Source organism: Amyelois transitella, chromosome 18 (assembly GCF_032362555.1).
Source record: "Amyelois transitella isolate CPQ chromosome 18, ilAmyTran1.1, whole genome shotgun sequence".
Classification (NCBI taxonomy): Eukaryota; Metazoa; Arthropoda; class Insecta; order Lepidoptera; family Pyralidae; genus Amyelois; species Amyelois transitella.
In genome coordinates this window covers 4,987,540-5,000,895 of record NC_083521.1, presented here as the reverse complement: position 1 = coordinate 5,000,895, position 13,356 = coordinate 4,987,540, and positions in this window count along the sequence as shown.

Below are 13,356 nucleotides of genomic sequence, written 5' to 3'. Positions count from 1 at the left end.
TTTCCTCAACATTGCGCGGCCGATATGGCTTTGCACTCTACAAATTCCATTCCAACTCGTCAATGTATGCTTACAGCGAGAAAATCGCTCCGTCCCAAATTTTCAGATTTATCTGTTCGTTTATCTCTCACGAGAGTGCGCTACTTGCTGCCAAGCGACTACGCCCTTACCGTGTTTAGGTGCGTTTTGCAAATCACTTCTTAACAAAAGAACGAACGATGGATCGCGTTCCATTCCTCGTGCAGTATACGAAATGATTCCGTCCGATACTTGCACCGCAGCAATGGGGCGTGTGCCGATCGATACGGCGACTCGCTGCCGCGCCGGGAAATTCATTCGGCGGTAATTTCAAACTGTCTGCCCTATAACTCCGGTGCGAAATGAAAATGGTACGCAGCGAAATTCGTCGTCGTATAAATAAAATTATATCTCTGTTTTTTTTTCCGAACAACATTGCTTGAAATTATGCTTATCGGCATGACCAAGCGGGATCGATTAGTGTAGTGGGTGAGTTTGTGCAAAAATAAAATAAAAGATTTTGTTGCTTGATTTTTATACTGCTTATCGATGACTTGACCGCGAATGTATTCTTAAACACTATATCTCAATTATAAATGCAGTATGTTTGCATCCTGAATATATAGTAAACACCAATCGTGAAATAAGTCTAAAAATATAAGTAACGAAAACAGGATTCCCAAAATAAAAAGAAACATAATAGATTACGAAATAATCAATATTTAATAATTAAGTTTACACTTGTCATATTAAAAAAAATTATAATATAAAACTTCCTTCTGAATCTACTACAAATATATTTATAAAATACTAGAGAGCGCCCGCGGCTACGCCCGCGTAAAACAAAAATCCCGCTATGTTCCGTTCCCGCGAGAAATGTCCAAAAATAGTAACTAACTGCATGCCAATTTTTAGCTCGATCAGTCCAGTAGTTTGGGCTGTGTGTTGATAGATCATTCAGTCAGTCACCTATGTGTTTTATGTATATAGATTAAAACAAAACTATCCAACATTTTTCACTACATGAGAAGTATAGCGAAGAATTGACACGAGAGCCGGCGCAGTGCGCATTCCATTCTTGCAGGCACTTTACTGTTGGCTCGCGACTTGATCCACTAAGTTAAGCAATGCTGATCATTTATAAAGGATTAATAATAATAATCGCATAGAAAGCGGAATAAAAGGAGAGGTTGTCGTGTCGTGTAAATATATAAATAAATAAGCCCAAACAACACACAAAATAGACAAGTAAGCTCGAAAAAAATGAAAAGTACAGATATTTAATAAAATCTTTTTTTCAATATGCTTAATATGATAATGTACAACGATGAGTTATAACAAGAGATCGTGGCAAGTGGAAAGAGGTAGTCTCTGCCTACCCCTCCGGGAAAGAGTATGTATGAGTTATAACAGTGCAAATATGGTCATGTGTTTTTTTTACAAATAGTAAGCGAATCATTTTAATTCCTATTGATCTGTTATGCTAACTTCTATTTTATGTCCTATTTTGACACTAACCTACTTCATCGATTGTGCTGTATGCAATTATGAATGAATCGGTTTATCAATTAGTAATCATAATTAAGACTTATGAACGCTAACGACTTAGTCGTTAGCAATTTTAAGGAAAAGAACACAGTCTATGTACACTCAGAACAAGAATCCTGCCCTCGTAGCATGGGACGCACGACGCCGTTTTTAGCACGCGATTTAAAACCGCTGTCCCGCTTCACGTCATAATAAAAAGCGAAACGGCGATAGTTTTTCGCGCTATTAAAACGGCGTTGCGCGTGCTATGCTACGGAGACTGGAACTTATGTGTGTTATAGGTATAGTTATATAATCACGGTTCTGTTACGGAGAGGGAAAACACCGTGAGGTTAAACACGTGTCAGGTTAACCTGCAAAGGTTGCGGAAGTCAGTCGCTTTATATAAAAACCTGACTCACCCAATCCAGGATCCAAGGTCAAAGGTATACCGCCGGCTCCTCTCCAGAGAGAATGAGGATGCAACCGAGAGGAAGAAGAAGACATACTAATAATCACGTCTTACGCAGTAGATTTAGATTTTAGAGACTGTGGGCTCTACAGTCTCGAAAAGCATAGAAGCTTGCAGATGATGTGCGATTAGGTGTAAGTAAGATTAGGTGAAATTCAGATATATTTTGATAATAGAGTATTTTTGTTCTAAAAAGATCTAAAAAGCGCGGATGACTTCGCTTGACGACAAATCGTAAGGATTGCGACAATGGATACCTATCACATCAATCAAAAAAGGTGACATGTAAGACCTCAGTTTCATCGGTCTTCAGCATATGCTATGAAATTCATCTATATATACCAGTATATGCAACTAGATTAAAAAATTATATTATTAATAAAAATTCTGGATGTACGATGGTTTTTTTGTGTTTTGGTAAATAAATGATAAAAATTTTTTTTGGCATTTGCCATGGTTTAGGTCACCCTTAACCTGACCTTTTAACATCGACGTTTCCTATTTCTAGAGTTTCAATAGTAAAGACTCTCCGAGAATCCTCATGGTTGTGTCCGAGTATGTGTGATCTAATAACCTGCTACTCCAGAATACACATTATCACGAATAATTGGTAGCTGTGGGTCTCTTTGCTCGGAAATGTATACTATACATCTACCCGACACATTCTACATATCTTACTGAGGCACTTGAATCCACTTCATCCATCTAAAATTTGTCATAGTTGAGGCCTTCTTAGAAACGCGCCCCGGGTCCTCATATGACGACGATCATAGTAAGAGACCCTGTAATCAAGGAAACATAACCCAGCCTGGGGTCTGTAGACTATTGAATGTTGTTCATTTATTTTTATTATTATATTTTACGCAATGGTATAAGTCATGACATACGCAACAAGACGCAAGGTGCAAGGCGCTTGTACCGCATGTGCACATGTCCACTACGACAACGCATTTTATGCTCTTATTTACGTCTTGGCCCACAAAATAACGACCATTCTGTATGATTCTGCTCACCTTTAAAACTACCATGGTGGGTAAATCTAATAGACTGTTTTTAGTCAAATTTGTAGCTAGTTAAATTTGAAAATGTCTAATACTACGGATTTTCATAGAGTTTTCATCATCAAAATTATAATCCCTAGTAATATATATGTACATATATTCAAAACTCGAAAGTAAGTTTGATGGTTTTGCTACTGAACCAATCTTCTCCAAATTTTGCGTACCTATATAAAAAGCTGGTATAATATAGACATAAATTATAAGGTAATATACTAGACACTATCGGTTTACCAGCAAAATAGAATTGAACTTCTCCATCGCAGTCACGTTAAGGATAAAAGTTCCCATTGCTTAGGTAAGACGCAATTAAAAAAAATGGCAAGTTTTTTCACACGAATTGATGAAGATGTTACATTGATGAAGATCTAACACACTGTTTTAGAGGACGTACTTTGAAGCCTATACTTGAAAATGTAATCGGTAAATGATCATGCAAGTGACATCCCAGAAACGCATTACGGCATCTTTTAAACGAATAATAATAGTAAATAACACACGTAAGAAGATTGGAACGTGAAAAAAGGACAGAATATTGGGTATTTTGGTATCCACATGGTAAACAGAAGTTTAGTATGCTTGCATTTTACAAAACATACTGTAGTTAGGTAGAAGCAGTGTCGTTTTACGGTGCATGCTTACTAAGGAAGGCAGCTTATGAAAAAGGTAATAGAATAGAATCTTTCATCTGGATCAGCATAACATAACAACCTTTTGAGCTTAACAACTTAACGTGGCCTTCCAGTCTTTTCAAGACTGTTCTTTTTTTACAAGCTCTGTCTACCCCGCAGAAGATATAGACGGAATTATATGTATGTATGTATAAGAACCTCCTAATCATAACAAAATTTATTTATATTGACAATGGCTTTCATTTACTAGTAAGGTCACATATACGAAAATTACGAAAAGATAACAAGGTGAAATACTCTCGTGGACAAAATTGGGGATGGTCTAGTAAAATAAATTCTATAAACATTCTGTCAATCAAGAATAAGAAAATCCTGCTTCTAAAAATGTACTACAACTGCCAACATTCTCGCTATGACTGAAGGGCCACGATCAGCTGTATGGCTTATTGAAAACACAATCACATCTATATCCCTTGCGGAGTAAACAGAGCCAACAGTCTCGTGAAGACTGAAATGTCACGTTTAGCGATATGTTAATTTGGTATTGATAAGTTGTCAAGAAAAGACGCCTATAGTATTCAAATTTTTTGTTTCTCAATATTGGAAATATACAAGGTAGGTATCAATTATGGACGTCAAAAAAAGTATATGTTTATCAAAAAATACCAATGAAAGTACAAATACAAAAAGTGTTAACTTTTTGAGTCAGCGCTTTATTGTGTAAGTATAACATATATCCCGGTTGCATCTTTCTCGTCGATTATTAACTATATACGGACAGTGCGCATAGGTCAACTTATGTGCCCCACCTATACCTACATACTACCAACACTAAAAACGTACAGTATACTGCCGCCCTATAAAATGAACATCATGAGATCCCAAGAGCCGATGATTCAATGTATGCTAGAATCGTGCAAAGTCACTTCTCTGTGTATGAGTCACATGATCACTCGCAACGCAGCTCGCTGCTTAATACGACCGTGTTGGTTGCCATGGAGATAACGTCATCGTTTCCTTGACGTCACTACTTTGTGGTCTTTGCTATGCTGAAGTATCCCACTTAAATCTAACATATTTAAAATCGTGCCTATTTCCCGGAGAGGTAAGCAGGGATACATCTTTTCTGAAGTCTATGTTGTCATATATAGGTATGTCTATATTTCAGTGCCGTGTGGTTCCCGGCACCAATACAAAAAAGAATAGGACCACTCCATCTCTTTCCCATGGATGTCGTAAAAGGCGACTAAGGGATATGCTTACAAACTTGGGATTCTTGTTTAGGCGATGGGCTAGCAACCTGTCACTATTTGAATCTCAATTCTATCATTACAAATAGCTGAACGTGGCCATTCAGTCCTTTCAAGACTGTTGGCTCTGTCTACCCCGCAAGGGATATAGACTTAAACATATGTATGTATGTATGTATGAAGTCTATGTGGTTATTTTTGTCTTGAGGTCTAAATCGGTTTGGGTTTGGTTGAATACAGCACAAACCCAGCCGCGGCCCACAACTGCGAGAGAATATGAATTTTAGGTACCCACCCAATTTTTTATAATAATGGTAAATTCAAAATCAAACATACAGCGATTAACCATTAGCAACTGACAGACATACATTTTACGATTCGCCATATTTTTTTTTTTTATATATAAATAAGTAATAGTGAAACGCTTATATTTTATTTTTTGTATGCAGAACGCGGTTCATTTTCTTAACTTCTTATTTAATTTCCACACTCCGCACTTGGTTTTAAATCTAAGAAACTGTAAAGAACTGAGTGATTTGGTTACAACTATTAACTGTTTATCTCTAAAATAGCATTTGAGTATGAAAACTTACGGATCTGCTCAGGAGGGAATACGAAATGGCCAAGTAGTGAAGTCTAGGTCAAAATCGAATCATATTATAGTTCGCCATCTCTATGGCTTATCCTGGAAAGTGGGCCTTGGACGTCCTTCTTCGGGAGAGCTCGAGGTCCACCCATGACCACGATCCATAGAAAGCTGAGGTGATGACTAAGATCGAAAGGTAGTCCAGTATGATTTCCTTTATTGGCTGGTTAACTGAATCATTAAGTCGTGGAGCTCATTTAGTAATTTATTATGCTGATTTCAGGGCAGTTCATTGATCTTCAGAGAGAACTTCTACATAGCTGAAAATTCGAAGTTTTAATTCATCAACAGTGTCATAAGTTGGTTCCCATGCGGCGTCAGCGTCACCAGCACCGTTTATTAGAGTTGATTAGTCTCTCCACTTCGTTTCAAAGTAATACCCAACCCAACTACGATGCCTGTCCTTATTACACACGATATAAAGGTCAAAGTTGAATGAAAACGTAACTGCAAATGGAGTTTCATTTGCAAGCAGCAAAACCTCATAAAATGTCAGAGCGAACGCAAACCTTATTTCTAAAACTGTAAGGTTGAAAATGAAGAGATATTTTAATAAGTCAAAAGTACGAGTAGATACGTTTCAGTAGTGGTTCAAGGATGTAAAAGAATATAAATTATTTTATGGTCATTAATGTCTCTGTTAGGTGCAGGTTCAAGTTGGTAATGAGGAGAAGTGATGAAGTGTTCAACAGTTTTTATTTCAAAATAATTGTAAAATCGTATCGATGTATCCTATGGCTATTCAAAATCGATGAAGTCAGCGAAAAATTACCCAGTGCAACCTAAGTGATGCATGCTCTACATGCCTCAGGGTCATGGATTTGATTTCTATAAAAAGTTATATGAGCAGATTTCTGTCTTTATTCATGATTGAGGTAAAGAAATACTTACTCTACTTCAAAACTTGCCTTTTGATAAATATTTAACAATATTTCGAGCAGGGTAATATTCAGAAAAGGGTATGTTAAGATGGTTTGGTCATGTGGAGAGGATGAATGAAAGCAGGTTGACTAAGCAGATATACAAGCGGAGTGTGGAGGGTAAGGTCGGAGTGGGAAGACCTAGACGAACGTATCTTGATCAAATTAAGGATGTCCTGGTAAATGGTCAGGTCAAGAGTACCCGAAACCGCCGAGATTGCATGAAGAGAGTTATGAATGTGAATGAAGCGAAGGAAGTATGCAGAGATCGTGGCAAGTGGAAAGAGGTAGTCTCTGCCTACCCCTCCGGGAAAGACGCGTGATTTTGTGTATGTATTCCGAGCAGGGATTAAGTAGTTATTAAAATACTCCTACATACATCCATATAATCACGTTTTGGGTAGACTCAAGGACCACATTCAGCTGGATGTCACAATGATGGAACTGTTTCAGGATAGTGACAGATTAAACTACTCTTGCAACCAAGTTGTGCAAGGTCTATTGATCTGGCACCTGCGCTGTAAACAAGCATAAGCATAAGTACAACGTATAGAAAACACATTTAGGTGATCGGACAGACGACCTTCTTGAGGTCGCTAGAAGTCGCCGCAAGCCGCGACCAACCGATCAATTCCGAATTTTGGAGATCTAACACGACATTTTCTCTCTTATTCTCTGTCTACATATGAAACATATATTTTTTAAACCTGCAAGGGTAGACTATGGGGTTCTTCTATAGAGGCATATATGAAGGTACTTACGAGTGTCAAAGTAATACATTACAGTGTAATATGATATTACTTAATTCTACTCGTATTGGCCGCCTGGCTGGCACCTACTCTTTTTGGGGATGTTAGAGGCAAAATTTTGTGGCTCACTCATGTTTCCTTTATTCGACCGCATCCTTAGCTAGAAATGAAGTTTTTTGTTAGCAGAGACTGTCTTGACTTGACGGCTGAAATTATTAAGAATAGATGGAGGACTTTCATATAACGTTTACTGATAACTCAAATTCTTGTACTCCTGCTTGTTGAGTTCACAATGCGATTTGTCCAAAGCCCTGGTCGTATATATACTTTTCCATGTAATCAGCTAGCAAGCTGCTAACAAAGGTACGAGTTGTAAAGATGCCTTTTAAAATGAAATAATGTAAGGTAGTAAAACAACCGTACTGCATAGCATTGGTTACGATATTGAGCTATCAATCGCTAATATGTCCTATGGAATGACAAAACTTAAGGCTTGTCTCACTGAAAAAAAAATATAAAAAATTATTATTAAATTATAACATAAAGAAAATATCAATATATGTATAGGTAACAGGACGCTGATTGTAATTCCCGCGGGAACGGTAATTAACGAGATTTTTTATGTTAAACTCGGCTTTTAAAATAGGGCGTACTCTAGGTTGAAACAAGTGCGTTTCGTAGAAACAATAAAATTTTCCCACTTTTTATAGGGGACTAGCTGTGCCCGCGACTTCGTCCGCGTGGAATAGTTATTTTGAGCTTCATTAAAGCCATTCAAGGATGAATAATTTTCAATTCGAACCAGTAGTTCCTGAAATTAGTGCGTTTAAACAAACAAACTTTTCAGCTTTATAATATAAGTATAGATTTTAAGCTTGATTCATCTGATTTTCTGTAAAAAAAAATATTCTGTGTTTCGGAAAACGACAACAGCTTTTTCTTTGGTTTTGAACATCTTAATTGTAATCCCGATTGTCCTAATATGTACCATATTATACCATGGTATTATACCACGGTAACCGCTGTCCACCACGAAAAGAAACACTATCTGCAAGCGTACTAGAATAACAAATTGATACAAGTTCATTCGTTTCATCATAAAATAATCATCAACGAAGCCTTCAGACGAAGCAACGTTGAAATGACTTTGCGTCAGGCATAGGACGCAACAGCAGTCATCGTCCGAACGTCTTGCAATCTCTTCAATGCATTTCCTACCTTCGTTCATCAGCATAAGTTTCATAGTTCAATGACAAATGCTACTCAATCAAAATTGAAGTGATAACTCCAAAATCCAAAGACTAGAATTAACAACAAGTAGAAATAGAAAATTAAAAAAAATTGAATTTAAGAAATTTTTTATAATAGATTAATATTATTGTAATTGCTGTTGAAACATGCATCTTATGTCTTTAACTTTACGAGTTATAATTGAACGGTACAAGAAATACAGATAGTAGAGTTGGTCGGCCACCGCAGCGCTAGTGGTTTGCCGCGGCTTTGGCCGATCGTCGGTGACTCCAATAAAGTTATTGTATTTCATTACACTATGTGATAATTTCTATTGCTAACTTTATTTGAAATAACTATAATTATAAAATTAATTGAAGAATTTTTGATATTGAGAAACTGTTGTCTGTATAACAAACCTTATTAGGCGAAAATAAAAATGTAATTTAATGTAATGTAATGCAGGAGATCAAAATATCCATATTTTAATTTTAGTAAGGGATAAAGACGTAATATCTGTATGCAAAATTTTGAGATGATGAGAGAAAAAGAGTTTATGAAATTAATTATTTAGATTTACCTACTATCTACTACTAAGTGGAATCAACTTATGAAATAATTGAAAACAGAGACACCATTAATTCAGCTTTTCATTTCAGATCGGGAAAATCGGGATTTGTAAAATATATTTGAACAAAGAGCTGATCTCACAGCCCGAAGCCAATTAGCTAATGTACTGATAGTTCGGACCCAAATATGGTTTGAAATCAGTTGATGGACGAAACAAATGAGTAGAATTCTTTATAAAATTTGGATGAAGATCGAAATTCAGCGACAACGACCTATTTATGAAGGCTGACAAGGAATATCTTTTCTTCCCTTTCCCTTTGTCTGTGAGGTTAACCGCAAAGTTAGAGAGAGAGAACATATCTGAATATACACAAGAGGAAACTGACTGATTAACTGACATATCTTCATACAGCCCAAACTGTTAGGTCTAGTGATATGAAAATTGGCCAGTAATTTCCTTATGTGATCTAAGTGTGCACTTAAAGAGGATTGCGGGAAATTCCCATGGAAACAACAGAATTTTCAGTTCTGCGCGAGCGGAGCCCCGGACATATTTAACAAGTTCTTTTCAACGTTTATGAATAACCCCGCATTTTGGAACAACTGCCGGGCTACTTACAAACAGTTCCAAAATAGCAAGCAGACTTATTTTGCTCATGAAAGGTAGAGGACGCCCTATTCGTTTTCTCAATATAATTCCGCGCGACTCTGGCGGCGCCGCTATCACACAAATTAAAAAGAGAATAGAATATGCAGGCTAATAAAACATTATATACTCGCGCTAATGTAAAAGTTTTGATATGAAAACACGTAGTACTCGATCGTGTTAATCGCTTGTTGCATTGATGGCTAACCAGCCGAAATTGGATTTGAGTTTGGTCTAAAGTAAATTTATATAACATAGCTATAGCTAAGCTAGGCTGCTTATCTAACTCTAAGAAGTAATTTCGGTAGCGATACATGACTTTTTAAATTATCTTGTGCTTATAACTGTTGCAATAGGCACAGATTCTTATGTAAGTATATCACTGGACTCATATTCCTTGCGGCTCTTAACGCGGCCATTCCTTATCTTCTACAAAGAACAGGGCGAACGTTCCGTCTTATCTACTCCTCCGTTCACTCGTCATTTTGCCCCCGTCTCCATGTTTTCCTCCACACCGCTTTTATCTCTCTCTGCCTCTGCTCTTTGACATCCACTGACGTACGCGACCTTACCGTATCGACGTCGACCTTATTCTACTACTTGTAAGGCCGCTATTCCTTTACCGCAGTAAGGTCGAATGAATTTTGGACTCATTAGGCGGCATTTGGGAATTTTGGAACTGGTAAACATTAACAGAAAATAAAATATCATTATGTTTTTTGCAGGGTTTCAGTTTATAATTTGAATACGATATTTGTGATAACTTATTAAATAGGTACCTAGGTACCTAACCAGTAAAATTTTAACTGATATAAAAGTAAGGTAGAGTCGTCTCTCAAATTTGTTATCAATAGACATAAAGGAAAATTTTCGACTGTACGCGTATACTAAACGCGGAAACAGCGAGCTGTGTTTGGTAATATGTTCTGCGGTCTCAAGGCTGGCATATTTCGGCAGCGCGTGTGAAATGGCGAGTGCGAGGCGACGGTAGAGCGTTGTCAAGCTCCGTGGCGGAGGCTGGCGCGGCGTGGCGGAGGCCCGCAGTCACTGCTGACGCAACGCGCGACCTCTTTGTCCGGCCCCACGGACTCTGGCGGAATGTCCGCGAGCCGGCCTCGCCTGCCGTCCGCGCTCGAGTAATTACGAATGTCAAATGTTATCGCACGCAACCGTCCGCCGTCGCCGTCCGCACTCCGCTGCGCCGCTCTTCATAATAATAAAACCTGATATTTAAAACGGAACGTCCTTCTAACGCCGTGTAGTTGCGCCGACGCCAATCTACGATAATAATAAGCCGGGCACCTAGACAGAAATGCGCTGCAGCGCTGTCTAAAACAATCTTACGAACTCAGTTGTATGCTAAGAAGCGCTACAGCGCTGTGTGTGTGCGCTCCGTAGCGCTCACATAAGTACGGCCAGTTCTATGCGCGCCTGTATAGCTATTAAATGTATATAGAATATATAGTAGTAATCGCTCGACGCAGCGGTATTATGTCGGAAATATACCGGCCGTACCGCGCCTCAAGCCGATTCACCGTTTCACTATTTAGTTTGTATGGGGAGTTTAATTTTGCTTTTTTGAAGGCATAAGAAGAGTTATGAAATTATTTATTTCGCTAAAATCTAAAGCATAAGGCAAGCTTTCCTAAAAGCGGTATGGTGTAAGTGTCAGAGCTCAGGTTTAAAAAAATATTTTCCCACGAATTTTGTTATCAATTATCTGTAAACTATTTTTTATCACCCAGAAAGGCATCCACTATTTTGTTTTGTTCATTATATTTGGAATAAAAAAGTGCCATAAGCGAATAAAATATGTTATTATTATAAAAAATCATTATATGCTTTACAAAACCTACCTAAACAATTTTGATGCCAAAAATTCTGTTGACTGAACCTGAACACAATTTAAATTTCATCAAAATCAGACCCACAGTACGAAAATTATCACGTTGCAACATACATACATACATACATACAAAAATGTGTTTCCGCCCCTAGTTGATTGGTAGACCTCACTTGTTAAAGTCGCTTATCAACAAATTAAGGTGAAATATAAATTTAAATAAAGAATATATTCTGCGAATTTATTTTTGTAAAATTTAATAAACATATTTGACAAGCCATTACAAAAATTAGTTTTATTTACTTAGATGTTTAGACCAAACACTTATAACATCATAAGAATAAAACATACATAAAAACAAAAAAGCACAAAAAAATTAAGAACCCGAGACAAGTGGTTAAGAGACAGGAATACTAACTACGACTGAACAAGACTGGCCGCTATTTCTAAAAAGATTTTTTTATTATATGTATAGATAGAAATATTTTATTTGTTTATAAATATTACATACAATTGTTTATATATAATCAGAAAAGTACTAATAATAAATATACCTAATTAAATAATTTAAACTAATATTAATTATTTTATAATAATAAAAAAAACCTATTCTAAATTACAAGCTAAAAACATTATTGTTTAAATTTTGACAAAAGATTTTGGTAATTCAAGTTTAACCTAGGACGGATATCAAACTGAATTTGACTTGTAGCCCACATTTAGCTAGATAGCCCATTTAAAGGAAGTGACTGTTGCTATCCCATTATCATCTAAGTTCATGTCTTTCCTTCTTTTCTTTGATATGCATTTTAAAGAGAAGTTTTTATTACAAGATAGCTATAAATATGGACAAATAGAGAAAATTGATGTTTCATTTGGTGATATTCATCGAAATTAATCATTTTTTTAATATCTTCAATATATAAAAGGACTCAAACTCCAGGTTAACCTTTCAGGAGATAAATTGCCGGAGAATTGAGATTCAGATAGTGACAGGTAGGGACCTGTCACTATCTGAATCTCAATTCCATTATTAAGCCTCATTGCACAAATGGCCTCTCTATCTCCTCTGTTAGGAATAAAGACGTTATTACATGTATAAAAAAAGAAGGCACCGACCGGCTGGTTGTCTATATATCAAGACACAACCCAAACCGCTGGGTACAGTGATTTAAAGAAAGTCTTTTAACTTTATTTTGTAATATTCTCTGTCTATTACTCACTTTTGCGAGTTCGTAGTTGTACCCTCCACCAGACCACAAAAAAATGACATACCTATACGTTTTCTTTTGACTTCCACCTTCACTAGGAAGAATCAAAATAATCAAGGTATACTATATAATTATGACTGTGATTTTTTGCATAACTTGTATAATTGAAATGACCCACATCTTCACTTTACGATATGTTGATAAGATTGCTAGTACGTATGACGATCACTTTCTGATTAATTGTCGTAATTTTTGCTCATTTATAACGCAGCCATTTTCTCTTTTAACTTAACTTACTCGTTATAAGCGACATGAGCCTTTCTAAAAATTGATTTTAAATTATAAATCATCCATTACCCGCCTGGCGGTATGTCGCGGTTGTTTACCTAAAGATCTGCCAACGTTTGGACCAGGAGTTACCTTTAAAGTGTTTCCAATATCTGATGATGGTTGGATTCAATTGGTAGATTCAGTCAACTATTATGTACATTTTGGCTCTATCAATTTCAAGTTAAGCGAATAAAATCGTATTACAAAACAAAAAAAAATACAATTCTAAATCAACCGGCCTGCGGCGCGGCTCG